The 24,808-nt window shown below is 51.5% G+C and overlaps 16 non-coding genes across 16 annotated transcripts; all 16 read right to left on the bottom strand.

Moving 5' to 3' along the window:
• Window positions 1-94: 94 nt before the first annotated feature.
• TRNAD-GUC (transfer RNA aspartic acid (anticodon GUC)) lies at window positions 95-166 on the bottom strand. Its single transcript has one exon. It is a non-coding gene; the product is annotated as a tRNA-Asp (tRNA).
• A 1,396-nt stretch (window positions 167-1,562) lies between these two features.
• On the bottom strand, window positions 1,563-1,634 carry TRNAD-GUC (transfer RNA aspartic acid (anticodon GUC)). Its single transcript has one exon. It is a non-coding gene; the product is annotated as a tRNA-Asp (tRNA).
• Window positions 1,635-3,031: 1,397 nt separating this feature from the next.
• Window positions 3,032-3,103, bottom strand: TRNAD-GUC (transfer RNA aspartic acid (anticodon GUC)). Its single transcript has one exon. It is a non-coding gene; the product is annotated as a tRNA-Asp (tRNA).
• Window positions 3,104-4,499: 1,396 nt separating this feature from the next.
• TRNAD-GUC (transfer RNA aspartic acid (anticodon GUC)) lies at window positions 4,500-4,571 on the bottom strand. The gene has a single exon. It is a non-coding gene; the product is annotated as a tRNA-Asp (tRNA).
• Window positions 4,572-5,968: 1,397 nt separating this feature from the next.
• On the bottom strand, window positions 5,969-6,040 carry TRNAD-GUC (transfer RNA aspartic acid (anticodon GUC)). Its single transcript has one exon. It is a non-coding gene; the product is annotated as a tRNA-Asp (tRNA).
• Window positions 6,041-7,437: 1,397 nt separating this feature from the next.
• TRNAD-GUC (transfer RNA aspartic acid (anticodon GUC)) lies at window positions 7,438-7,509 on the bottom strand. The gene has a single exon. It is a non-coding gene; the product is annotated as a tRNA-Asp (tRNA).
• Window positions 7,510-8,906: 1,397 nt separating this feature from the next.
• Window positions 8,907-8,978, bottom strand: TRNAD-GUC (transfer RNA aspartic acid (anticodon GUC)). The gene has a single exon. It is a non-coding gene; the product is annotated as a tRNA-Asp (tRNA).
• A 1,397-nt stretch (window positions 8,979-10,375) lies between these two features.
• Window positions 10,376-10,447, bottom strand: TRNAD-GUC (transfer RNA aspartic acid (anticodon GUC)). Its single transcript has one exon. It is a non-coding gene; the product is annotated as a tRNA-Asp (tRNA).
• A 1,397-nt stretch (window positions 10,448-11,844) lies between these two features.
• Window positions 11,845-11,916, bottom strand: TRNAD-GUC (transfer RNA aspartic acid (anticodon GUC)). Its single transcript has one exon. It is a non-coding gene; the product is annotated as a tRNA-Asp (tRNA).
• Window positions 11,917-13,313: 1,397 nt separating this feature from the next.
• Window positions 13,314-13,385, bottom strand: TRNAD-GUC (transfer RNA aspartic acid (anticodon GUC)). The gene has a single exon. It is a non-coding gene; the product is annotated as a tRNA-Asp (tRNA).
• Window positions 13,386-14,781: 1,396 nt separating this feature from the next.
• On the bottom strand, window positions 14,782-14,853 carry TRNAD-GUC (transfer RNA aspartic acid (anticodon GUC)). Its single transcript has one exon. It is a non-coding gene; the product is annotated as a tRNA-Asp (tRNA).
• A 1,396-nt stretch (window positions 14,854-16,249) lies between these two features.
• Window positions 16,250-16,321, bottom strand: TRNAD-GUC (transfer RNA aspartic acid (anticodon GUC)). Its single transcript has one exon. It is a non-coding gene; the product is annotated as a tRNA-Asp (tRNA).
• A 2,852-nt stretch (window positions 16,322-19,173) lies between these two features.
• TRNAD-GUC (transfer RNA aspartic acid (anticodon GUC)) lies at window positions 19,174-19,245 on the bottom strand. Its single transcript has one exon. It is a non-coding gene; the product is annotated as a tRNA-Asp (tRNA).
• Window positions 19,246-20,642: 1,397 nt separating this feature from the next.
• TRNAD-GUC (transfer RNA aspartic acid (anticodon GUC)) lies at window positions 20,643-20,714 on the bottom strand. Its single transcript has one exon. It is a non-coding gene; the product is annotated as a tRNA-Asp (tRNA).
• Window positions 20,715-22,110: 1,396 nt separating this feature from the next.
• TRNAD-GUC (transfer RNA aspartic acid (anticodon GUC)) lies at window positions 22,111-22,182 on the bottom strand. Its single transcript has one exon. It is a non-coding gene; the product is annotated as a tRNA-Asp (tRNA).
• Window positions 22,183-23,578: 1,396 nt separating this feature from the next.
• TRNAD-GUC (transfer RNA aspartic acid (anticodon GUC)) lies at window positions 23,579-23,650 on the bottom strand. Its single transcript has one exon. It is a non-coding gene; the product is annotated as a tRNA-Asp (tRNA).
• Window positions 23,651-24,808: the final 1,158 nt, after the last annotated feature.

Genomic DNA, 24,808 nt, shown 5'->3' with positions numbered 1-24,808 from the left:
AAGAGTCAGTTCTTGGCACCCATTCCCTACTTGACTCAGCCTAATCTTCAAGAATATTTGTCAAGAACTAAAAAAAATCCAGAAAAGGTTTAACCTCCCCGTCGGGGAATTGAACCCCGGTCTCCCGCGTGACAGGCGGGGATACTGACCACTATACTAACGAGGAGACGTGAGGGCATGAAATGAACAGCTGCTGATGTCTGCACAGCATCCAGCGACCACCTAGCTGGCCTAGGGGGTCTCATTTTCCCCCGTCAAACGGCTTGCCCGATCTAAGGCTAATTTCTTTCTTTTTATCGGCACCAGGCTTAAAACTCAGTTTAAGGCGATAGTTCCGGGCTATGTTTGACTCCAGAGTTGAATCTGTCATCCCGCATTTCCTCAGCAAATCAAGCTACCCATCTCAAGTCTCATGAGCTGAGGACGGCAAAGTCCCTGTGGGCTTAGGACAGTCAAAGAAACCCCTGGGCTGCATGCTAAGCCCCTTTTCGGCTTCACTTTCCGAATCCTGCCCTAGCTTGCGATTAGTTTTTTTCTCACTTCTTGCCCCCATCTCCCACCTTGCCTCATGGTCTCCCCTCCTCTGCGCACCTGACAGTTTGCCTGCCCTTCCACTGCCTGTCTCCAGACTTTCCAAGGAGAAAAGGCAAAGCACTAAAGCGGGCCGGGCAACGGGTCAAGTTCCGCTTTCGGCGACTAGCAGGGAGGTAGCGTGGCCGAGCGGTCTAAGGCGCTGGATTAAGGCTCCAGTCTCTTCGGAGGCGTGGGTTCAAATCCCACTGCTGCCACTTTTCCTGGCCTTGCATTTTAAAGAAGAACGTAACGTTGACCTCTTCCTTCATTAGTGCCACCTCTGTCGCAATGAGCAAGCGGATGGTATGCCACACCCTGCAGGAAAAAGGTTTCGCTTCTGACGTCTTGCTTTTCTGGACATCCAGTCTCAAGTTTCCCATCTGGAACGGCGCTCCCTGCTGCTTTGTGAAGGCTTGCTGCAAGAGCCTTCGAAACCCAGGAGCTCTTGCGTTGAGCTGTGACGCGTCCTGGGAAGACCTCCCGTTGCAGCGGAATGAGCCCCACTTCCAGGGCGTGCTGGTAGCAAATTTCCCACAGCCCACAGGGAGCAAACGATCCCAGGTGTGATGTATCACCAGGAGAGGCTGAGATGAGAGTAGGGGTTCACGCGTGTGCCCGGACCGAGGTTAATGATGGGATTAGAGCTAGGGTTAGATGCAGGGAAAGAGTGAGAGTTATAATTAGGGATAAAGCTAACAGGTGATCATTACTCGTCATGTAACATGATACAAAGGGTCAGAAGAGGAACTGATTCAGGGTTACAATTTGGACTTCGCAGACAACAGGAGCACTAAATGGTGCTGAGGGGGACTCAATAAAGTGGACCGGCCGCCTAATGTAAGCAATTGTGCACAAATATTGTACGATGACTAGCGTTGCCGGTGCTTTTTTCTTAAAGAGTCAGTTCTTGGCACCCATTCCCTACTTGACTCAGCCTAATCTTCAAGAATATTTGTCAAGAACTAAAAAAAATCCAGAAACGGTTTAACCTCCCCGTCGGGGAATTGAACCCCGGTCTCCCGCGTGACAGGCGGGGATACTGACCACTATACTAACGAGGAGACGTGAGGGCATGAAATGAACAGCTGCTGATGTCTGCACAGCATCCAGCGACCACCTAGCTGGCCTAGGGGGGTCTCATTTTCCCCCGTCAAACGGCTTGCCCGATCTAAGGCTAATTTCTTTCTTTTTATCGGCACCAGGCTTAAAACTCAGTTTAAGGCGATAGTTCCGGGCTATGTTTGACTCCAGAGTTGAATCTGTCATCCCGCATTTCCTCAGCAAATCAAGCTACCCATCTCAAGTCTCATGAGCTGAGGACGGCAAAGTCCCTGTGGGCTTAGGACAGTCAAAGAAACCCCTGGGCTGCATGCTAAGCCCCTTTTCGGCTTCACTTTCCGAATCCTGCCCTAGCTTGCGATTAGTTTTTTTCTCACTTCTTGCCCCCATCTCCCACCTTGCCTCATGGTCTCCCCTCCTCTGCGCACCTGACAGTTTGCCTGCCCTTCCACTGCCTGTCTCCAGACTTTCCAAGGAGAAAAGGCAAAGCACTAAAGCGGGCCGGGCAACGGGTCAAGTTCCGCTTTCGGCGACTAGCAGGGAGGTAGCGTGGCCGAGCGGTCTAAGGCGCTGGATTAAGGCTCCAGTCTCTTCGGAGGCGTGGGTTCAAATCCCACCGCTGCCACTTTTCCTGGCCTTGCATTTTAAAGAAGAACGTAACGTTGACCTCTTCCTTCATTAGTGCCACCTCTGTCGCAATGAGCAAGCGGATGGTATGCCACACCCTGCAGGAAAAAGGTTTCGCTTCTGACGTCTTGCTTTTCTGGACATCCAGTCTCAAGTTTCCCATCTGGAACGGCGCTCCCTGCTGCTTTGTGAAGGCTTGCTGCAAGAGCCTTCGAAACCCAGGAGCTCTTGCGTTGAGCTGTGACGCGTCCTGGGAAGACCTCCCGTTGCAGCGGAATGAGCCCCACTTCCAGGGCGTGCTGGTAGCAAATTTCCCACAGCCCACAGGGAGCAAACGATCCCAGGTGTGATGTATCACCAGGAGAGGCTGAGATGAGAGTAGGGGTTCACGCGTGTGCCCGGACCGAGGTTAATGATGGGATTAGAGCTAGGGTTAGATGCAGGGAAAGAGTGAGAGTTATAATTAGGGATAAAGCTAACAGGTGATCATTACTCGTCATGTAACATGATACAAAGGGTCAGAAGAGGAACTGATTCAGGGTTACAATTTGGACTTCGCAGACAACAGGAGCACTAAATGGTGCTGAGGGGGACTCAATAAAGTGGACCGGCCGCCTAATGTAAGCAATTGTGCACAAATATTGTACGATGACTAGCGTTGCCGGTGCTTTTTTCTTAAAGAGTCAGTTCTTGGCACCCATTCCCTACTTGACTCAGCCTAATCTTCAAGAATATTTGTCAAGAACTAAAAAAAATCCAGAAAAGGTTTAACCTCCCCGTCGGGGAATTGAACCCCGGTCTCCCGCGTGACAGGCGGGGATACTGACCACTATACTAACGAGGAGACGTGAGGGCATGAAATGAACAGCTGCTGATGTCTGCACAGCATCCAGCGACCACCTAGCTGGCCTAGGGGGTCTCATTTTCCCCCGTCAAACGGCTTGCCCGATCTAAGGCTAATTTCTTTCTTTTTATCGGCACCAGGCTTAAAACTCAGTTTAAGGCGATAGTTCCGGGCTATGTTTGACTCCAGAGTTGAATCTGTCATCCCGCATTTCCTCAGCAAATCAAGCTACCCATCTCAAGTCTCATGAGCTGAGGACGGCAAAGTCCCTGTGGGCTTAGGACAGTCAAAGAAACCCCTGGGCTGCATGCTAAGCCCCTTTTCGGCTTCACTTTCCGAATCCTGCCCTAGCTTGCGATTAGTTTTTTTCTCACTTCTTGCCCCCATCTCCCACCTTGCCTCATGGTCTCCCCTCCTCTGCGCACCTGACAGTTTGCCTGCCCTTCCACTGCCTGTCTCCAGACTTTCCAAGGAGAAAAGGCAAAGCACTAAAGCGGGCCGGGCAACGGGTCAAGTTCCGCTTTCGGCGACTAGCAGGGAGGTAGCGTGGCCGAGCGGTCTAAGGCGCTGGATTAAGGCTCCAGTCTCTTCGGAGGCGTGGGTTCAAATCCCACCGCTGCCACTTTTCCTGGCCTTGCATTTTAAAGAAGAACGTAACGTTGACCTCTTCCTTCATTAGTGCCACCTCTGTCGCAATGAGCAAGCGGATGGTATGCCACACCCTGCAGGAAAAAGGTTTCGCTTCTGACGTCTTGCTTTTCTGGACATCCAGTCTCAAGTTTCCCATCTGGAACGGCGCTCCCTGCTGCTTTGTGAAGGCTTGCTGCAAGAGCCTTCGAAACCCAGGAGCTCTTGCGTTGAGCTGTGACGCGTCCTGGGAAGACCTCCCGTTGCAGCGGAATGAGCCCCACTTCCAGGGCGTGCTGGTAGCAAATTTCCCACAGCCCACAGGGAGCAAACGATCCCAGGTGTGATGTATCACCAGGAGAGGCTGAGATGAGAGTAGGGGTTCACGCGTGTGCCCGGACCGAGGTTAATGATGGGATTAGAGCTAGGGTTAGATGCAGGGAAAGAGTGAGAGTTATAATTAGGGATAAAGCTAACAGGTGATCATTACTCGTCATGTAACATGATACAAAGGGTCAGAAGAGGAACTGATTCAGGGTTACAATTTGGACTTCGCAGACAACAGGAGCACTAAATGGTGCTGAGGGGGACTCAATAAAGTGGACCGGCCGCCTAATGTAAGCAATTGTGCACAAATATTGTACGATGACTAGCGTTGCCGGTGCTTTTTTCTTAAAGAGTCAGTTCTTGGCACCCATTCCCTACTTGACTCAGCCTAATCTTCAAGAATATTTGTCAAGAACTAAAAAAAATCCAGAAACGGTTTAACCTCCCCGTCGGGGAATTGAACCCCGGTCTCCCGCGTGACAGGCGGGGATACTGACCACTATACTAACGAGGAGACGTGAGGGCATGAAATGAACAGCTGCTGATGTCTGCACAGCATCCAGCGACCACCTAGCTGGCCTAGGGGGGTCTCATTTTCCCCCGTCAAACGGCTTGCCCGATCTAAGGCTAATTTCTTTCTTTTTATCGGCACCAGGCTTAAAACTCAGTTTAAGGCGATAGTTCCGGGCTATGTTTGACTCCAGAGTTGAATCTGTCATCCCGCATTTCCTCAGCAAATCAAGCTACCCATCTCAAGTCTCATGAGCTGAGGACGGCAAAGTCCCTGTGGGCTTAGGACAGTCAAAGAAACCCCTGGGCTGCATGCTAAGCCCCTTTTCGGCTTCACTTTCCGAATCCTGCCCTAGCTTGCGATTAGTTTTTTTCTCACTTCTTGCCCCCATCTCCCACCTTGCCTCATGGTCTCCCCTCCTCTGCGCACCTGACAGTTTGCCTGCCCTTCCACTGCCTGTCTCCAGACTTTCCAAGGAGAAAAGGCAAAGCACTAAAGCGGGCCGGGCAACGGGTCAAGTTCCGCTTTCGGCGACTAGCAGGGAGGTAGCGTGGCCGAGCGGTCTAAGGCGCTGGATTAAGGCTCCAGTCTCTTCGGAGGCGTGGGTTCAAATCCCACCGCTGCCACTTTTCCTGGCCTTGCATTTTAAAGAAGAACGTAACGTTGACCTCTTCCTTCATTAGTGCCACCTCTGTCGCAATGAGCAAGCGGATGGTATGCCACACCCTGCAGGAAAAAGGTTTCGCTTCTGACGTCTTGCTTTTCTGGACATCCAGTCTCAAGTTTCCCATCTGGAACGGCGCTCCCTGCTGCTTTGTGAAGGCTTGCTGCAAGAGCCTTCGAAACCCAGGAGCTCTTGCGTTGAGCTGTGACGCGTCCTGGGAAGACCTCCCGTTGCAGCGGAATGAGCCCCACTTCCAGGGCGTGCTGGTAGCAAATTTCCCACAGCCCACAGGGAGCAAACGATCCCAGGTGTGATGTATCACCAGGAGAGGCTGAGATGAGAGTAGGGGTTCACGCGTGTGCCCGGACCGAGGTTAATGATGGGATTAGAGCTAGGGTTAGATGCAGGGAAAGAGTGAGAGTTATAATTAGGGATAAAGCTAACAGGTGATCATTACTCGTCATGTAACATGATACAAAGGGTCAGAAGAGGAACTGATTCAGGGTTACAATTTGGACTTCGCAGACAACAGGAGCACTAAATGGTGCTGAGGGGGACTCAATAAAGTGGACCGGCCGCCTAATGTAAGCAATTGTGCACAAATATTGTACGATGACTAGCGTTGCCGGTGCTTTTTTCTTAAAGAGTCAGTTCTTGGCACCCATTCCCTACTTGACTCAGCCTAATCTTCAAGAATATTTGTCAAGAACTAAAAAAAATCCAGAAACGGTTTAACCTCCCCGTCGGGGAATTGAACCCCGGTCTCCCGCGTGACAGGCGGGGATACTGACCACTATACTAACGAGGAGACGTGAGGGCATGAAATGAACAGCTGCTGATGTCTGCACAGCATCCAGCGACCACCTAGCTGGCCTAGGGGGGTCTCATTTTCCCCCGTCAAACGGCTTGCCCGATCTAAGGCTAATTTCTTTCTTTTTATCGGCACCAGGCTTAAAACTCAGTTTAAGGCGATAGTTCCGGGCTATGTTTGACTCCAGAGTTGAATCTGTCATCCCGCATTTCCTCAGCAAATCAAGCTACCCATCTCAAGTCTCATGAGCTGAGGACGGCAAAGTCCCTGTGGGCTTAGGACAGTCAAAGAAACCCCTGGGCTGCATGCTAAGCCCCTTTTCGGCTTCACTTTCCGAATCCTGCCCTAGCTTGCGATTAGTTTTTTTCTCACTTCTTGCCCCCATCTCCCACCTTGCCTCATGGTCTCCCCTCCTCTGCGCACCTGACAGTTTGCCTGCCCTTCCACTGCCTGTCTCCAGACTTTCCAAGGAGAAAAGGCAAAGCACTAAAGCGGGCCGGGCAACGGGTCAAGTTCCGCTTTCGGCGACTAGCAGGGAGGTAGCGTGGCCGAGCGGTCTAAGGCGCTGGATTAAGGCTCCAGTCTCTTCGGAGGCGTGGGTTCAAATCCCACCGCTGCCACTTTTCCTGGCCTTGCATTTTAAAGAAGAACGTAACGTTGACCTCTTCCTTCATTAGTGCCACCTCTGTCGCAATGAGCAAGCGGATGGTATGCCACACCCTGCAGGAAAAAGGTTTCGCTTCTGACGTCTTGCTTTTCTGGACATCCAGTCTCAAGTTTCCCATCTGGAACGGCGCTCCCTGCTGCTTTGTGAAGGCTTGCTGCAAGAGCCTTCGAAACCCAGGAGCTCTTGCGTTGAGCTGTGACGCGTCCTGGGAAGACCTCCCGTTGCAGCGGAATGAGCCCCACTTCCAGGGCGTGCTGGTAGCAAATTTCCCACAGCCCACAGGGAGCAAACGATCCCAGGTGTGATGTATCACCAGGAGAGGCTGAGATGAGAGTAGGGGTTCACGCGTGTGCCCGGACCGAGGTTAATGATGGGATTAGAGCTAGGGTTAGATGCAGGGAAAGAGTGAGAGTTATAATTAGGGATAAAGCTAACAGGTGATCATTACTCGTCATGTAACATGATACAAAGGGTCAGAAGAGGAACTGATTCAGGGTTACAATTTGGACTTCGCAGACAACAGGAGCACTAAATGGTGCTGAGGGGGACTCAATAAAGTGGACCGGCCGCCTAATGTAAGCAATTGTGCACAAATATTGTACGATGACTAGCGTTGCCGGTGCTTTTTTCTTAAAGAGTCAGTTCTTGGCACCCATTCCCTACTTGACTCAGCCTAATCTTCAAGAATATTTGTCAAGAACTAAAAAAAATCCAGAAACGGTTTAACCTCCCCGTCGGGGAATTGAACCCCGGTCTCCCGCGTGACAGGCGGGGATACTGACCACTATACTAACGAGGAGACGTGAGGGCATGAAATGAACAGCTGCTGATGTCTGCACAGCATCCAGCGACCACCTAGCTGGCCTAGGGGGGTCTCATTTTCCCCCGTCAAACGGCTTGCCCGATCTAAGGCTAATTTCTTTCTTTTTATCGGCACCAGGCTTAAAACTCAGTTTAAGGCGATAGTTCCGGGCTATGTTTGACTCCAGAGTTGAATCTGTCATCCCGCATTTCCTCAGCAAATCAAGCTACCCATCTCAAGTCTCATGAGCTGAGGACGGCAAAGTCCCTGTGGGCTTAGGACAGTCAAAGAAACCCCTGGGCTGCATGCTAAGCCCCTTTTCGGCTTCACTTTCCGAATCCTGCCCTAGCTTGCGATTAGTTTTTTTCTCACTTCTTGCCCCCATCTCCCACCTTGCCTCATGGTCTCCCCTCCTCTGCGCACCTGACAGTTTGCCTGCCCTTCCACTGCCTGTCTCCAGACTTTCCAAGGAGAAAAGGCAAAGCACTAAAGCGGGCCGGGCAACGGGTCAAGTTCCGCTTTCGGCGACTAGCAGGGAGGTAGCGTGGCCGAGCGGTCTAAGGCGCTGGATTAAGGCTCCAGTCTCTTCGGAGGCGTGGGTTCAAATCCCACCGCTGCCACTTTTCCTGGCCTTGCATTTTAAAGAAGAACGTAACGTTGACCTCTTCCTTCATTAGTGCCACCTCTGTCGCAATGAGCAAGCGGATGGTATGCCACACCCTGCAGGAAAAAGGTTTCGCTTCTGACGTCTTGCTTTTCTGGACATCCAGTCTCAAGTTTCCCATCTGGAACGGCGCTCCCTGCTGCTTTGTGAAGGCTTGCTGCAAGAGCCTTCGAAACCCAGGAGCTCTTGCGTTGAGCTGTGACGCGTCCTGGGAAGACCTCCCGTTGCAGCGGAATGAGCCCCACTTCCAGGGCGTGCTGGTAGCAAATTTCCCACAGCCCACAGGGAGCAAACGATCCCAGGTGTGATGTATCACCAGGAGAGGCTGAGATGAGAGTAGGGGTTCACGCGTGTGCCCGGACCGAGGTTAATGATGGGATTAGAGCTAGGGTTAGATGCAGGGAAAGAGTGAGAGTTATAATTAGGGATAAAGCTAACAGGTGATCATTACTCGTCATGTAACATGATACAAAGGGTCAGAAGAGGAACTGATTCAGGGTTACAATTTGGACTTCGCAGACAACAGGAGCACTAAATGGTGCTGAGGGGGACTCAATAAAGTGGACCGGCCGCCTAATGTAAGCAATTGTGCACAAATATTGTACGATGACTAGCGTTGCCGGTGCTTTTTTCTTAAAGAGTCAGTTCTTGGCACCCATTCCCTACTTGACTCAGCCTAATCTTCAAGAATATTTGTCAAGAACTAAAAAAAATCCAGAAACGGTTTAACCTCCCCGTCGGGGAATTGAACCCCGGTCTCCCGCGTGACAGGCGGGGATACTGACCACTATACTAACGAGGAGACGTGAGGGCATGAAATGAACAGCTGCTGATGTCTGCACAGCATCCAGCGACCACCTAGCTGGCCTAGGGGGGTCTCATTTTCCCCCGTCAAACGGCTTGCCCGATCTAAGGCTAATTTCTTTCTTTTTATCGGCACCAGGCTTAAAACTCAGTTTAAGGCGATAGTTCCGGGCTATGTTTGACTCCAGAGTTGAATCTGTCATCCCGCATTTCCTCAGCAAATCAAGCTACCCATCTCAAGTCTCATGAGCTGAGGACGGCAAAGTCCCTGTGGGCTTAGGACAGTCAAAGAAACCCCTGGGCTGCATGCTAAGCCCCTTTTCGGCTTCACTTTCCGAATCCTGCCCTAGCTTGCGATTAGTTTTTTTCTCACTTCTTGCCCCCATCTCCCACCTTGCCTCATGGTCTCCCCTCCTCTGCGCACCTGACAGTTTGCCTGCCCTTCCACTGCCTGTCTCCAGACTTTCCAAGGAGAAAAGGCAAAGCACTAAAGCGGGCCGGGCAACGGGTCAAGTTCCGCTTTCGGCGACTAGCAGGGAGGTAGCGTGGCCGAGCGGTCTAAGGCGCTGGATTAAGGCTCCAGTCTCTTCGGAGGCGTGGGTTCAAATCCCACCGCTGCCACTTTTCCTGGCCTTGCATTTTAAAGAAGAACGTAACGTTGACCTCTTCCTTCATTAGTGCCACCTCTGTCGCAATGAGCAAGCGGATGGTATGCCACACCCTGCAGGAAAAAGGTTTCGCTTCTGACGTCTTGCTTTTCTGGACATCCAGTCTCAAGTTTCCCATCTGGAACGGCGCTCCCTGCTGCTTTGTGAAGGCTTGCTGCAAGAGCCTTCGAAACCCAGGAGCTCTTGCGTTGAGCTGTGACGCGTCCTGGGAAGACCTCCCGTTGCAGCGGAATGAGCCCCACTTCCAGGGCGTGCTGGTAGCAAATTTCCCACAGCCCACAGGGAGCAAACGATCCCAGGTGTGATGTATCACCAGGAGAGGCTGAGATGAGAGTAGGGGTTCACGCGTGTGCCCGGACCGAGGTTAATGATGGGATTAGAGCTAGGGTTAGATGCAGGGAAAGAGTGAGAGTTATAATTAGGGATAAAGCTAACAGGTGATCATTACTCGTCATGTAACATGATACAAAGGGTCAGAAGAGGAACTGATTCAGGGTTACAATTTGGACTTCGCAGACAACAGGAGCACTAAATGGTGCTGAGGGGGACTCAATAAAGTGGACCGGCCGCCTAATGTAAGCAATTGTGCACAAATATTGTACGATGACTAGCGTTGCCGGTGCTTTTTTCTTAAAGAGTCAGTTCTTGGCACCCATTCCCTACTTGACTCAGCCTAATCTTCAAGAATATTTGTCAAGAACTAAAAAAAATCCAGAAACGGTTTAACCTCCCCGTCGGGGAATTGAACCCCGGTCTCCCGCGTGACAGGCGGGGATACTGACCACTATACTAACGAGGAGACGTGAGGGCATGAAATGAACAGCTGCTGATGTCTGCACAGCATCCAGCGACCACCTAGCTGGCCTAGGGGGGTCTCATTTTCCCCCGTCAAACGGCTTGCCCGATCTAAGGCTAATTTCTTTCTTTTTATCGGCACCAGGCTTAAAACTCAGTTTAAGGCGATAGTTCCGGGCTATGTTTGACTCCAGAGTTGAATCTGTCATCCCGCATTTCCTCAGCAAATCAAGCTACCCATCTCAAGTCTCATGAGCTGAGGACGGCAAAGTCCCTGTGGGCTTAGGACAGTCAAAGAAACCCCTGGGCTGCATGCTAAGCCCCTTTTCGGCTTCACTTTCCGAATCCTGCCCTAGCTTGCGATTAGTTTTTTTCTCACTTCTTGCCCCCATCTCCCACCTTGCCTCATGGTCTCCCCTCCTCTGCGCACCTGACAGTTTGCCTGCCCTTCCACTGCCTGTCTCCAGACTTTCCAAGGAGAAAAGGCAAAGCACTAAAGCGGGCCGGGCAACGGGTCAAGTTCCGCTTTCGGCGACTAGCAGGGAGGTAGCGTGGCCGAGCGGTCTAAGGCGCTGGATTAAGGCTCCAGTCTCTTCGGAGGCGTGGGTTCAAATCCCACCGCTGCCACTTTTCCTGGCCTTGCATTTTAAAGAAGAACGTAACGTTGACCTCTTCCTTCATTAGTGCCACCTCTGTCGCAATGAGCAAGCGGATGGTATGCCACACCCTGCAGGAAAAAGGTTTCGCTTCTGACGTCTTGCTTTTCTGGACATCCAGTCTCAAGTTTCCCATCTGGAACGGCGCTCCCTGCTGCTTTGTGAAGGCTTGCTGCAAGAGCCTTCGAAACCCAGGAGCTCTTGCGTTGAGCTGTGACGCGTCCTGGGAAGACCTCCCGTTGCAGCGGAATGAGCCCCACTTCCAGGGCGTGCTGGTAGCAAATTTCCCACAGCCCACAGGGAGCAAACGATCCCAGGTGTGATGTATCACCAGGAGAGGCTGAGATGAGAGTAGGGGTTCACGCGTGTGCCCGGACCGAGGTTAATGATGGGATTAGAGCTAGGGTTAGATGCAGGGAAAGAGTGAGAGTTATAATTAGGGATAAAGCTAACAGGTGATCATTACTCGTCATGTAACATGATACAAAGGGTCAGAAGAGGAACTGATTCAGGGTTACAATTTGGACTTCGCAGACAACAGGAGCACTAAATGGTGCTGAGGGGGACTCAATAAAGTGGACCGGCCGCCTAATGTAAGCAATTGTGCACAAATATTGTACGATGACTAGCGTTGCCGGTGCTTTTTTCTTAAAGAGTCAGTTCTTGGCACCCATTCCCTACTTGACTCAGCCTAATCTTCAAGAATATTTGTCAAGAACTAAAAAAAATCCAGAAACGGTTTAACCTCCCCGTCGGGGAATTGAACCCCGGTCTCCCGCGTGACAGGCGGGGATACTGACCACTATACTAACGAGGAGACGTGAGGGCATGAAATGAACAGCTGCTGATGTCTGCACAGCATCCAGCGACTACCTAGCTGGCCTAGGGGGGTCTCATTTTCCCCCGTCAAACGGCTTGCCCGATCTAAGGCTAATTTCTTTCTTTTTATCGGCACCAGGCTTAAAACTCAGTTTAAGGCGATAGTTCCGGGCTATGTTTGACTCCAGAGTTGAATCTGTCATCCCGCATTTCCTCAGCAAATCAAGCTACCCATCTCAAGTCTCATGAGCTGAGGACGGCAAAGTCCCTGTGGGCTTAGGACAGTCAAAGAAACCCCTGGGCTGCATGCTAAGCCCCTTTTCGGCTTCACTTTCCGAATCCTGCCCTAGCTTGCGATTAGTTTTTTTCTCACTTCTTGCCCCCATCTCCCACCTTGCCTCATGGTCTCCCCTCCTCTGCGCACCTGACAGTTTGCCTGCCCTTCCACTGCCTGTCTCCAGACTTTCCAAGGAGAAAAGGCAAAGCACTAAAGCGGGCCGGGCAACGGGTCAAGTTCCGCTTTCGGCGACTAGCAGGGAGGTAGCGTGGCCGAGCGGTCTAAGGCGCTGGATTAAGGCTCCAGTCTCTTCGGAGGCGTGGGTTCAAATCCCACCGCTGCCACTTTTCCTGGCCTTGCATTTTAAAGAAGAACGTAACGTTGACCTCTTCCTTCATTAGTGCCACCTCTGTCGCAATGAGCAAGCGGATGGTATGCCACACCCTGCAGGAAAAAGGTTTCGCTTCTGACGTCTTGCTTTTCTGGACATCCAGTCTCAAGTTTCCCATCTGGAACGGCGCTCCCTGCTGCTTTGTGAAGGCTTGCTGCAAGAGCCTTCGAAACCCAGGAGCTCTTGCGTTGAGCTGTGACGCGTCCTGGGAAGACCTCCCGTTGCAGCGGAATGAGCCCCACTTCCAGGGCGTGCTGGTAGCAAATTTCCCACAGCCCACAGGGAGCAAACGATCCCAGGTGTGATGTATCACCAGGAGAGGCTGAGATGAGAGTAGGGGTTCACGCGTGTGCCCGGACCGAGGTTAATGATGGGATTAGAGCTAGGGTTAGATGCAGGGAAAGAGTGAGAGTTATAATTAGGGATAAAGCTAACAGGTGATCATTACTCGTCATGTAACATGATACAAAGGGTCAGAAGAGGAACTGATTCAGGGTTACAATTTGGACTTCGCAGACAACAGGAGCACTAAATGGTGCTGAGGGGGACTCAATAAAGTGGACCGGCCGCCTAATGTAAGCAATTGTGCACAAATATTGTACGATGACTAGCGTTGCCGGTGCTTTTTTCTTAAAGAGTCAGTTCTTGGCACCCATTCCCTACTTGACTCAGCCTAATCTTCAAGAATATTTGTCAAGAACTAAAAAAAATCCAGAAAAGGTTTAACCTCCCCGTCGGGGAATTGAACCCCGGTCTCCCGCGTGACAGGCGGGGATACTGACCACTATACTAACGAGGAGACGTGAGGGCATGAAATGAACAGCTGCTGATGTCTGCACAGCATCCAGCGACCACCTAGCTGGCCTAGGGGGTCTCATTTTCCCCCGTCAAACGGCTTGCCCGATCTAAGGCTAATTTCTTTCTTTTTATCGGCACCAGGCTTAAAACTCAGTTTAAGGCGATAGTTCCGGGCTATGTTTGACTCCAGAGTTGAATCTGTCATCCCGCATTTCCTCAGCAAATCAAGCTACCCATCTCAAGTCTCATGAGCTGAGGACGGCAAAGTCCCTGTGGGCTTAGGACAGTCAAAGAAACCCCTGGGCTGCATGCTAAGCCCCTTTTCGGCTTCACTTTCCGAATCCTGCCCTAGCTTGCGATTAGTTTTTTTCTCACTTCTTGCCCCCATCTCCCACCTTGCCTCATGGTCTCCCCTCCTCTGCGCACCTGACAGTTTGCCTGCCCTTCCACTGCCTGTCTCCAGACTTTCCAAGGAGAAAAGGCAAAGCACTAAAGCGGGCCGGGCAACGGTTCAAGTTCCGCTTTCGGCGACTAGCAGGGAGGTAGCGTGGCCGAGCGGTCTAAGGCGCTGGATTAAGGCTCCAGTCTCTTCGGAGGCGTGGGTTCAAATCCCACCGCTGCCACTTTTCCTGGCCTTGCATTTTAAAGAAGAACGTAACGTTGACCTCTTCCTTCATTAGTGCCACCTCTGTCGCAATGAGCAAGCGGATGGTATGCCACACCCTGCAGGAAAAAGGTTTCGCTTCTGACGTCTTGCTTTTCTGGACATCCAGTCTCAAGTTTCCCATCTGGAACGGCGCTCCCTGCTGCTTTGTGAAGGCTTGCTGCAAGAGCCTTCGAAACCCAGGAGCTCTTGCGTTGAGCTGTGACGCGTCCTGGGAAGACCTCCCGTTGCAGCGGAATGAGCCCCACTTCCAGGGCGTGCTGGTAGCAAATTTCCCACAGCCCACAGGGAGCAAACGATCCCAGGTGTGATGTATCACCAGGAGAGGCTGAGATGAGAGTAGGGGTTCACGCGTGTGCCCGGACCGAGGTTAATGATGGGATTAGAGCTAGGGTTAGATGCAGGGAAAGAGTGAGAGTTATAATTAGGGATAAAGCTAACAGGTGATCATTACTCGTCATGTAACATGATACAAAGGGTCAGAAGAGGAACTGATTCAGGGTTACAATTTGGACTTCGCAGACAACAGGAGCACTAAATGGTGCTGAGGGGGACTCAATAAAGTGGACCGGCCGCCTAATGTAAGCAATTGTGCACAAATATTGTACGATGACTAGCGTTGCCGGTGCTTTTTTCTTAAAGAGTCAGTTCTTGGCACCCATTCCCTACTTGACTCAGCCTAATCTTCAAGAATATTTGTCAAGAACTAAAAAAAATCCAGAAAAGGTTTAACCTCCCCGTCGGGGAATTGAACCCCGGTCTCCCGCGTGACAGGCGGGGATACTGACCACTATACTAACGAGGAGACGTGAGGGCATGAAATGAACAGCTGCTGATGTCTGCACAGCATCCAGCGACCACCTAGCTGGCCTAGGGGGTCTCATTTTCCCCCGTCAAACGGCTTGCCCGATCTAAGGCTAATTTCTTTCTTTTTATCGGCACCAGGCTTAAAACTCAGTTTAAGGCGATAGTTCCGGGCTATGTTTGACTCCAGAGTTGAATCTGTCATCCCGCATTTCCTCAGCAAATCAAGCTACCCATCTCAAGTCTCATGAGCTGAGGACGGCAAAGTCCCTGTGGGCTTAGGACAGTCAAAGAAACCCCTGGGCTGCATGCTAAGCCCCTTTTCGGCTTCACTTTCCGAATCCTGCCCTAGCTTGCGATTAGTTTTTTTCTCACTTCTTGCCCCCATCTCCCACCTTGCCTCATGGTCTCCCCTCCTCTGCGCACCTGACAGTTTGCCTGCCCTTCCACTGCCTGTCTCCAGACTTTCCAAGGAGAAAAGGCAAAGCACTAAAGCGGGCCGGGCAACGGGTCAAGTTCCGCTTTCGGCGACTAGCAGGGAGGTAGCGTGGCCGAGCGGTCTAAGGCGCTGGATTAAGGCTCCAGTCTCTTCGGAGGCGTGGGTTCAAATCCCACCGCTGCCACTTTTCCTGGCCTTGCATTTTAAAGAAGAACGTAACGTTGACCTCTTCCTTCATTAGTGCCACCTCTGTCGCAATGAGCAAGCGGATGGTATGCCACACCCTGCAGGAAAAAGGTTTCGCTTCTGACGTCTTGCTTTTCTGGACATCCAGTCTCAAGTTTCCCATCTGGAACGGCGCTCCCTGCTGCTTTGTGAAGGCTTGCTGCAAGAGCCTTCGAAACCCAGGAGCTCTTGCGTTGAGCTGTGACGCGTCCTGGGAAGACCTCCCGTTGCAGCGGAATGAGCCCCACTTCCAGGGCGTGCTGGTAGCAAATTTCCCACAGCCCACAGGGAGCAAACGATCCCAGGTGTGATGTATCACCAGGAGAGGCTGAGATGAGAGTAGGGGTTCACGCGTGTGCCCGGACCGAGGTTAATGATGGGATTAGAGCTAGGGTTAGATGCAGGGAAAGAGTGAGAGTTATAATTAGGGATAAAGCTAACAGGTGATCATTACTCGTCATGTAACATGATACAAAGGGTCAGAAGAGGAACTGATTCAGGGTTACAATTTGGACTTCGCAGACAACAGGAGCACTAAATGGTGCTGAGGGGGACTCAATAAAGTGGACCGGCCGCCTAATGTAAGCAATTGTGCACAAATATTGTACGATGACTAGCGTTGCCGGTGCTTTTTTCTTAAAGAGTCAGTTCTTGGCACCCATTCCCTACTTGACTCAGCCTAATCTTCAAGAATATTTGTCAAGAACTAAAAAAAATCCAGAAACGGTTTAACCTCCCCGTCGGGGAATTGAACCCCGGTCTCCCGCGTGACAGGCGGGGATACTGACCACTATACTAACGAGGAGACGTGAGGGCATGAAATGAACAGCTGCTGATGTCTGCACAGCATCCAGCGACCACCTAGCTGGCCTAGGGGGGTCTCATTTTCCCCCGTCAAACGGCTTGCCCGATCTAAGGCTAATTTCTTTCTTTTTATCGGCACCAGGCTTAAAACTCAGTTTAAGGCGATAGTTCCGGGCTATGTTTGACTCCAGAGTTGAATCTGTCATCCCGCATTTCCTCAGCAAATCAAGCTACCCATCTCAAGTCTCATGAGCTGAGGACGGCAAAGTCCCTGTGGGCTTAGGACAGTCAAAGAAACCCCTGGGCTGCATGCTAAGCCCCTTTTCGGCTTCACTTTCTGAATCCTGCCCTAGCTTGCGATTAGTTTTTTTCTCACTTCTTGCCCCCATCTCCCACCTTGCCTCATGGTCTCCCCTCCTCTGCGCACCTGACAGTTTGCCTGCCCTTCCACTGCCTGTCTCCAGACTTTCCAAGGAGAAAAGGCAAAGCACTAAAGCGGGCCGGGCAACGGGTCAAGTTCCGCTTTCGGCGACTAGCAGGGAGGTAGCGTGGCCGAGCGGTCTAAGGCGCTGGATTAAGGCTCCAGTCTCTTCGGAGGCGTGGGTTCAAATCCCACCGCTGCCACTTTTCCTGGCCTTGCATTTTAAAGAAGAACGTAACGTTGACCTCTTCCTTCATTAGTGCCACCTCTGTCGCAATGAGCAAGCGGATGGTATGCCACACCCTGCAGGAAAAAGGTTTCGCTTCTGACGTCTTGCTTTTCTGGACATCCAGTCTCAAGTTTCCCATCTGGAACGGCGCTCCCTGCTGCTTTGTGAAGGCTTGCTGCAAGAGCCTTCGAAACCCAGGAGCTCTTGCGTTGAGCTGTGACGCGTCCTGGGAAGACCTCCCGTTGCAGCGGAATGAGCCCCACTTCCAGGGCGTGCTGGTAGCAAATTTCCCACAGCCCACAGGGAGCAAACGATCCCAGGTGTGATGTATCACCAGGAGAGGCTGAGATGAGAGTAGGGGTTCACGCGTGTGCCCGGACCGAGGTTAATGATGGGATTAGAGCTAGGGTTAGATGCAGGGAAAGAGTGAGAGTTATAATTAGGGATAAAGCTAACAGGTGATCATTACTCGTCATGTAACATGATACAAAGGGTCAGAAGAGGAACTGATTCAGGGTTACAATTTGGACTTCGCAGACAACAGGAGCACTAAATGGTGCTGAGGGGGACTCAATAAAGTGGACCGGCCGCCTAATGTAAGCAATTGTGCACAAATATTGTACGATGACTAGCGTTGCCGGTGCTTTTTTCTTAAAGAGTCAGTTCTTGGCACCCATTCCCTACTTGACTCAGCCTAATCTTCAAGAATATTTGTCAAGAACTAAAAAAAATCCAGAAAAGGTTTAACCTCCCCGTCGGGGAATTGAACCCCGGTCTCCCGATACTGACCACTATACTAACGAGGAGACGTGAGGGCATGAAATGAACAGCTGCTGATGTCTGCACAGCATCCAGCGACCACCTAGCTGGCCTAGGGGGGTCTCATTTTCCCCCGTCAAACGGCTTGCCCGATCTAAGGCTAATTTCTTTCTTTTTATCGGCACCAGGCTTAAAACTCAGTTTAAGGCGATAGTTCCGGGCTATGTTTGACTCCAGAGTTGAATCTGTCATCCCGCATTTCCTCAGCAAATCAAGCTACCCATCTCAAGTCTCATGAGCTGAGGACGGCAAAGTCCCTGTGGGCTTAGGACAGTCAAAGAAACCCCTGGGCTGCATGCTAAGCCCCTTTTCGGCTTCACTTTCCGAATCCTGCCCTAGCTTGCGATTAGTTTTTTTCTCACTTCTTGCCCCCATCTCCCACCTTGCCTCATGGTCTCCCCTCCTCTGCGCACCTGACAGTTTGCCTGCCCTTCCACTGCCTGTCTCCAGACTTTCCAAGGAGAAAAGGCAAAGCACTAAAGCGGGCCGGGCAACGGTTCAAGTTCCGCTTTCGGCGACTAGCAGGGAGGTAGCGTGGCCGAGCGGTCTAAGGCGCTGGATTAAGGCTCCAGTCTCTTCGGAGGCGTGGGTTCAAATCCCACCGCTGCCACTTTTCCTGGCCTTGCATTTTAAAGAAGAACGTAACGTTGACCTCTTCCTTCATTAGTGCCACCTCTGTCGCAATGAGCAAGCGGATGGTATGCCACACCCTGCAGGAAAAAGGTTTCGCTTCTGACGTCTTGCTTTTCTGGACATCCAGTCTCAAGTTTCCCATCTGGAACGGCGCTCCCTGCTGCTTTGTGAAGGCTTGCTGCAAGAGCCTTCGAAACCCAGGAGCTCTTGCGTTGAGCTGTGACGCGTCCTGGGAAGACCTCCCGTTGCAGCGGAATGAGCCCCACTTCCAGGGCGTGCTGGTAGCAAATTTCCCACAGCCCACAGGGAGCAAACGATCCCAGGTGTGATGTATCACCAGGAGAGGCTGAGATGAGAGTAAGGGTTCACGCGTGTGCCCGGACCGAGGTTAATGATGGGATTAGAGCTAGGGTTAGATGCAGGGAAAGAGTGAGAGTTATAATTAGGGATAAAGCTAACAGGTGATCATTACTCGTCATGTAACATGATACAAAGGGTCAGAAGAGGAACTGATTCAGGGTTACAATTTGGACTTCGCAGACAACAGGAGCACTAAATGGTGCTGAGGGGGACTCAATAAAGTGGACCGGCCGCCTAATGTAAGCAATTGTGCACAAATATTGTACGATGACTAGCGTTGCCGGTGCTTTTTTCTTAAAGAGTCAGTTCTTGGCACCCATTCCCTACTTGACTCAGCCTAATCTTCAAGAATATTTGTCAAGAACTAAAAAAAATCCAGAAAAGGTTTAACCTCCCCGTCGGGGAATTGAACCCCGGTCTCCCGCGTGACAGGCGGGGATACTGACCACTATACTAACGAGGAGACGTGAGGGCATGAAATGAACAGCTGCTGATGTCTGCACAGCATCCAGCGACCACCTAGCTGGCCTAGGGGGGTCTCATTTTCCCCCGTCAAACGGCTTGCCCGATCTAAGGCTAATTTCTTTCTTTTTATCGGCACCAGGCTTAAAACTCAGTTTAAGGCGATAGTTCCGGGCTATGTTTGACTCCAGAGTTGAATCTGTCATCCCGCATTTCCTCAGCAAATCAAGCTACCCATCTCAAGTCTCATGAGCTGAGGACGGCAAAGTCCCTGTGGGCTTAGGACAGTCAAAGAAACCCCTGGGCTGCATGCTAAGCCCCTTTTCGGCTTCACTTTCCAAATCCTGCCCTAGCTTGCGATTAGTTTTTTTCTCACTTCTTGCCCCCATCTCCCACCTTGCCTCATGGTCTCCCCTCCTCTGCGCACCTGACAGTTTGCCTGCCCTTCCACTGCCTGTCTCCAGACTTTCCAAGGAGAAAAGGCAAAGCACTAAAGCGGGCCGGGCAACGGGTCAAGTTCCGCTTTCGGCAACTAGTAGGGAGGTAGCGTGGCCGAGCGGTATAAGGCGCTGGATTAAGGCTCCAGTCTCTTCGGAGGCGTGGGTTCAAATCCCACCGCTGCCACTTTTCCTGGCCTTGCATTTTAAAGAAGAACGTAACGTTGACCTCTTCCTTCATTAGTGCCACCTCTGTCGCAATGAGCAAGCGGATGGTATGCCACACCCTGCAGGAAAAAGGTTTCGTTTCTGACGTCTTGATTTTCTGGACATCCAGTCTCAAGTTTCCCATCTGGAACGGCGCTCCCTGCTGCTTTGTGAAGGCTTGCTGCAAGAGCCTTCGAAACCCAGGAGCTCTTGCGTTGAGCTGTGACGCGTCCTGGGAAGACCTCCCGTTGCAGCGGAATGAGCCCCACTTCCAGGGCGTGCTGGTAGCAAATTTCCCACAGCCCACAGGGAGCAAACGATCCCAGGTGTGATGTATCACCAGGAGAGGCTGAGATGAGAGTAGGGGTTCACGCGTGTGCCCGGACCGAGGTTAATGATGGGATTAGAGCTAGGGTTAGATGCAGGGAAAGAGTGAGAGTTATAATTAGGGATAAAGCTAACAGGTGATCATTACTCGTCATGTAACATGATACAAAGGGTCAGAAGAGGAACTGATTCAGGGTTACAATTTGGACTTCGCAGACAACAGGAGCACTAAATGGTGCTGAGGGGGACTCAATAAAGTGGACCGGCCGCCTAATGTAAGCAATTGTGCACAAATATTGTACGATGACTAGCGTTGCCGGTGCTTTTTTCTTAAAGAGTCAGTTCTTGGCACCCATTCCCTACTTGACTCAGCCTAATCTTCAAGAATATTTGTCAAGAACTAAAAAAAATCCAGAAAAGGTTTAACCTCCCCGTCGGGGAATTGAACCCCGGTCTCCCGCGTGACAGGCGGGGATACTGACCACTATACTAACGAGGAGACGTGAGGGCACGAAATGAACAGCTGCTGATGTCTGCACAGCATCCAGCGACCACCTAGATGGCCTAGGGGGTCTCATTTTCCCCCGTCAAACGGCTTGCCCGATCTAAGGCTAATTTCTTTCTTTTTATCGGCACCAGGCTTAAAACTCAGTTTCAGGCGATAGTTCCGGGCTATGTTTGACTCCAGAGTTGAATCTGTCATCCCGCATTTCCTCAGCAAATCAAGCTACCCATCTCAAGTCTCATGAGCTGAGGACGGCAAAGTCCCTGTGGGCTTAGGACAGTCAAAGAAACCCCTGGGCTGCATGCTAAGCCCCTTTTCGGCTTCACTTTCCGAATCCTGCCCTAGCTTGCGATTAGTTTTTTTCTCACTTCTTGCCCCCATCTCCCACCTTGCCTCATGGTCTCCCCTCCTCTGCGCACCTGACAGTTTGCCTGCCCTTCCACTGCCTGTCTCCAGACTTTCCAAGGAGAAAAGGCAAAGCACTAAAGCGGGCCGGGCAACGGGTCAAGTTCCGCTTTCGGCGACTAGCAGGGAGGTAGCGTGGCCGAGCGGTCTAAGGCGCTGGATTAAGGCTCCAGTCTCTTCGGAGGCGTGGGTTCAAATCCCACCGCTGCCACTTTTCCTGGCCTTGCATTTTAAAGAAGAACGTAACGTTGACCTCTTCCTTCATTAGTGCCACCTCTGTCGCAATGAGCAAGCGGATGGTATGCCACACCCTGCAGGAAAAAGGTTTCGCTTCTGACGTCTTGCTTTTCTGGACATCCAGTCTCAAGTTTCCCATCTGGAACGGCGCTCCCTGCTGCTTTGTGAAGGCTTGCTGCAAGAGCCTTCGAAACCCAGGAGCTCTTGCGTTGAGCTGTGACGCGTCCTGGGAAGACCTCCCGTTGCAGCGGAATGAGCCCCACTTCCAGGGCGTGCTGGTAGCAAATTTCCCACAGCCCACAGGGAGCAAACGATCCCAGGTGTGATGTATCACCAGGAGAGGCTGAGATGAGAGTAAGGGTTCACGCGTGTGCCCGGACCGAGGTTAATGATGGGATTAGAGCTAGGGTTAGATGCAGGGAAAGAGTGAGAGTTATAATTAGGGATAAAGCTAACAGGTGATCATTACTCGTCATGTAACATGATACAAAGGGTCAGAAGAGGAACTGATTCAGGGTTACAATTTGGACTTCGCAGACAACAGGAGCACTAAATGGTGCTGAGGGGGACTCAATAAAGTGGACCGGCCGCCTAATGTAAGCAATTGTGCACAAATATTGTACGATGACTAGCGTTGCCGGTGCTTTTTTCTTAAAGAGTCAGTTCTTGGCACCCATTCCCTACTTGACTCAGCCTAATCTTCAAGAATATTTGTCAAGAACTAAAAAAAATCCAGAAAAGGTTTAACCTCCCCGTCGGGGAATTGAACCCCGGTCTCCCGCGTGACAGGCGGGGATACTGACCACTATACTAACGAGGAGACGTGAGGGCACGAAATGAACAGCTGCTGATGTCTGCACAGCATCCAGCGACCACCTAGATGGCCTAGGGGGTCTCATTTTCCCCCGTCAAACGGCTTGCCCGATCTAAGGCTAATTTCTTTCTTTTTATCGGCACCAGGCTTAAAACTCAGTTTAAGGCGATAGTTCCGGGCTATGTTTGACTCCAGAGTTGAATCTGTCATCCCGCATTTCCTCAGCAAATCAAGCTACCCATCTCAAGTCTCATGAGCTGAGGACGGCAAAGTCCCTGTGGGCTTAGGACAGTCAAAGAAACCCCTGGGCTGCATGCTAAGCCCCTTTTCGGCTTCACTTTCCGAATCCTGCCCTAGCTTGCGATTAGTTTTTTTCTCACTTCTTGCCCCCATCTCCCACCTTGCCTCATGGTCTCCCCTCCTCTGCGCACCTGACAGTTTGCCTGCCCTTCCACTGCCTGTCTCCAGACTTTCCAAGGAGAAAAGGCAAAGCACTAAAGCGGGCCGGGCAACGGGTCAAGTTCCGCTTTCGGCGACTAGCAGGGAGGTAGCGTGGCCGAGCGGTCTAAGGCGCTGGATTAAGGCTCCAGTCTCTTCGGAGGCGTGGGTTCAAATCCCACCGCTGCCACTTTTCCTGGCCTTGCATTTTAAAGAAGAACGTAACGTTGACCTCTTCCTTCATTAGTGCCACCTCTGTCGCAATGAGCAAGCGGATGGTATGCCACACCCTGCAGGAAAAAGGTTTCGCTTCTGACGTCTTGCTTTTCTGGACATCCAGTCTCAAGTTTCCCATCTGGAACGGCGCTCCCTGCTGCTTTGTGAAGGCTTGCTGCAAGAGCCTTCGAAACCCAGGAGCTCTTGCGTTGAGCTGTGACGCGTCCTGGGAAGACCTCCCGTTGCAGCGGAATGAGCCCCACTTCCAGGGCGTGCTGGTAGCAAATTTCCCACAGCCCACAGGGAGCAAACGATCCCAGGTGTGATGTATCACCAGGAGAGGCTGAGATGAGAGTAAGGGTTCACGCGTGTGCCCGGACCGAGGTTAATGATGGGATTAGAGCTAGGGTTAGATGCAGGGAAAGAGTGAGAGTTATAATTAGGGATAAAGCTAACAGGTGATCATTACTCGTCATGTAACATGATACAAAGGGTCAGAAGAGGAACTGATTCAGGGTTACAATTTGGACTTCGCAGACAACAGGAGCACTAAATGGTGCTGAGGGGGACTCAATAAAGTGGACCGGCCGCCTAATGTAAGCAATTGTGCACAAATATTGCACGATGACTAGCGTTGCCGGTGCTTTTTTCTTAAAGAGTCAGTTCTTGGCACCCATTCCCTACTTGACTCAGCCTAATCTTCAAGAATATTTGTCAAGAACTAAAAAAAATCCAGAAGAGGTTTAACCTCCCCGTCGGGGAATTGAACCCCGGTCTCCCGCGTGACAGGCGGGGATACTGACCACTATACTAACGAGGAGACGTGAGGGCATGAAATGAACAGCTGCTGATGTCTGCACAGCATCCAGCGACCACCTAGCTGGCCTAGGGGGTCTCATTTTCCCCCGTCAAACGGCTTGCCCGATCTAAGGCTAATTTCTTTCTTTTTATCGGCACCAGGCTTAAAACTCAGTTTAAGGCGATAGTTCCGGGCTATGTTTGACTCCAGAGTTGAATCTGTCATCCCGCATTTCCTCAGCAAATCAAGCTACCCATCTCAAGTCTCATGAGCTGAGGACGGCAAAGTCCCTGTGGGCTTAGGACAGTCAAAGAAACCCCTGGGCTGCATGCTAAGCCCCTTTTCGGCTTCACTTTCCGAATCCTGCCCTAGCTTGCGATTAGTTTTTTTCTCACTTCTTGCCCCCATCTCCCACCTTGCCTCATGGTCTCCCCTCCTCTGCGCACCTGACAGTTTGCCTGCCCTTCCACTGCCTGTCTCCAGACTTTCCAAGGAGAAAAGGCAAAGCACTAAAGCGGGCCGGGCAACGGGTCAAGTTCCGCTTTCGGCAACTAGCAGGGAGGTAGCGTGGCCGAGCGGTCTAAGGCGCTGGATTAAGGCTCCAGTCTCTTCGGAGGCGTGGGTTCAAATCCCACCGCTGCCACTTTTCCTGGCCTTGCATTTTAAAGAAGAACGTAACGTTGACCTCTTCCTTCATTAGTGCCACCTCTGTCGCAATGAGCAAGCGGATGGTATGCCACACCCTGCAGGAAAAAGGTTTCGCTTCTGACGTCTTGCTTTTCTGGACATCCAGTCTCAAGTTTCCCATCTGGAACGGCGCTCCCTGCTGCTTTGTGAAGGCTTGCTGCAAGAGCCTTCGAAACCCAGGAGCTCTTGCGTTGAGCTGTGACGCGTCCTGGGAAGACCTCCCGTTGCAGCGGAATGAGCCCCACTTCCAGGGCGTGCTGGTAGCAAATTTCCCACAGCCCACAGGGAGCAAACGATCCCAGGTGTGATGTATCACCAGGAGAGGCTGAGATGAGAGTAGGGGTTCACGCGTGTGCCCGGACCGAGGTTAATGATGGGATTAGAGCTAGGGTTAGATGCAGGGAAAGAGTGAGAGTTATAATTAGGGATAAAGCTAACAGGTGATCATTACTCGTCATGTAACATGATACAAAGGGTCAGAAGAGGAACTGA

Source organism: Ambystoma mexicanum, chromosome 1p (genome assembly GCF_040938575.1).
Source record: "Ambystoma mexicanum isolate Mex_15411 chromosome 1p, UKY_AmexF1_1, whole genome shotgun sequence".
Taxonomy (NCBI): domain Eukaryota; kingdom Metazoa; phylum Chordata; class Amphibia; order Caudata; family Ambystomatidae; genus Ambystoma; species Ambystoma mexicanum.
Note: the sequence above shows the minus strand (reverse complement) of the source record. Positions and strands in the feature narration are given on the sequence as shown.